This window comes from Gymnodraco acuticeps, unplaced genomic scaffold (genome assembly GCF_902827175.1).
Source record: "Gymnodraco acuticeps unplaced genomic scaffold, fGymAcu1.1, whole genome shotgun sequence".
Lineage (NCBI taxonomy): Eukaryota > Metazoa > Chordata > Actinopteri > Perciformes > Bathydraconidae > Gymnodraco > Gymnodraco acuticeps.
In genome coordinates this window covers 170,970-172,980 of record NW_022990562.1, presented here as the reverse complement: position 1 = coordinate 172,980, position 2,011 = coordinate 170,970, and the positions used below count along the sequence as shown (strand labels likewise).

Here is a 2,011-nt window from a genome sequence, read left to right as displayed (position 1 = left end):
AGCAGGAGAGGACTCTTTAAAGTAGAGACACTACACTACTGATATACACCTGAACATCAGCAGTAGAGGTGACAACGATGGGCTCGTAAGAACTCAGATGCTCGATTCTGTTGCTTTGTAATATTCTTTATTTCCAAGAATACAAAGCTTTCCAATCAAACTTCTAGGATCTACTAGGACTCTCCAGAATCTCTAGGTTCTACTAGTGTAGTGCAAGAACAGGTCTATGGACTACAGCATGGACATGACGAAAAGACAAGACGAACCAACACCAGACAAAGGGAGAGGCGGACCAAATATACACTTTAGGTAATGGGACAACAGGTGGACACAATTAGGGGCGGGAACAACCATCAGCCTAGCAGGTGCCACACGGAGAGCAAGTGCCGACACCTGGAGAGAGAGAGAGCAGAGCAATTAACATCAACAGACAGATAGACAAAACACTAAACCCTTACAGTACCCCCCCCTTTTACTGACGACTCCTGATGTCCCTGAATCCCGAGACCGTAGTCTGTCAAAATCTCTGATTAAGGGATTTGTCGACAATGAAGCTGCCCGGGATCCAGCATCTTTCCTCTAGTCCATACCCTTTCCAGTCGACCAGGAACTGTCTCCCTCTACCCCCGCTTTCTTTCTGACAGTATCTTCTTCACTGTGTAGATATACCTCCGTCGATGACCCGGGGAGGTGGAGGTGGTGTGGAGGGGGGAACCAGTCTGTTCTCTAAAACTGGTTTCAGCTTGCTGACATGGAACGTGGGGTGGACCTTGAGGGATCTTGGGAGACATAGGCGAACAGCAACAGGATTAATCACTTTAGTAATGGGAAAATGGACCAACGAACCGAGGAGCCAGTTTCCTAGAGGCGACATGCAGAGGAAAAATCCTTGGTGGACAACCACACTCGTTGACCGACCTTGTATCTAGGAGATGGACGTCGCTTTCGGTCAGCCAACCTCTTCATGCCGGTCGCACTTCTCTGCAGCATCTGGCGAACTCCCTTCCATACCCCGGCGACAGCGGCGAACCAGAGCATGTGCTGATGGTACAATAACTTCCTGCTCGAGCTCCGGGAACAATGGAGGCTGATATCCATGGACACATTGGAAAGGAGAGATTCCGGTGGCTGATGTGGGTAAGGTATTGTGTGCATACTCCACCCAAATCAGATGTTTGCTCCAGGTGGTAGGTTTCTGGGACACCAGGCATCTCAAACAGGTCTCCATTTCCTGATTCATCCTCTCCGCTTGGCCGTTTGACTGGGGATGGTATCCGGACGTTAGGCTCACAGTGGCTTGGATCAGGCGACAAAACTCCCTCCAGAAACGTGATGAAACGAATTGTGGGCCTCGGTCTGAAACCACATCGTTGGGAAACCATGGATACGAAATACATGGGAACAACATGGCCTGTGCTGTTTTCCTGGCTGTAGGCAATTTGGACATGGGGATGAGATGTACCATCTTGGAAAAAACGATCAATGACTGTGAGTACTGTGGTGTAACCTGCCGAAGGTGGAAATCCTGTCACAAAGTCCAACGCAATGTGCGACCATGGTCTGTTGGGAATGGGCAGAGGTTGAAGAAGGCCTGCTGCAGCTTGATGAGACGTCTTGTTCCTAGCACACACAGGACATGCTGCGACATATTCTGCCACATCCTTCCCCATAGCAGGCCACCAGAATCTGTGTTTCACCATAAAGAGGGTCCTCTTGGTTCCAGGATGGCAGGAAAGAACAGATGTATGGGCCCAATGAATCACTTTAGAATGAAGTGTACTCGGGAACAAACAGGCGATTCTGAGGACAACCCTTTAGGGACAGGATTCCCGCTGTTAGCCTGTTTGACCTTGGCTTCAATAGGCCAAGTTACACTCCCTATCACTCGGGTCTGGCCGCCAGAATGGGACCTGGACTCTTGGGGACTGGCTCAGGATCGTACATTCTGGAGAGTGCATCAGGCTTTCCATTCTGTGAAACCAGGTCGATATGACAGAGTGAACCTTAAATC

At 49.7% G+C, this 2,011-nt stretch overlaps 1 long non-coding RNA gene across 1 annotated transcript; it reads right to left on the bottom strand.

Annotated features, from left to right (window-relative positions):
- Positions 1-210: 210 nt before the first annotated feature.
- Positions 211-1,013, bottom strand: LOC117553669. The gene is made up of 3 exons (XR_004570180.1): positions 919-1,013; positions 670-779; positions 211-393 (listed from the first exon to the last, which is right to left on the bottom strand). It is a non-coding gene; the product is annotated as an uncharacterized LOC117553669 (long non-coding RNA).
- Positions 1,014-2,011: the final 998 nt, after the last annotated feature.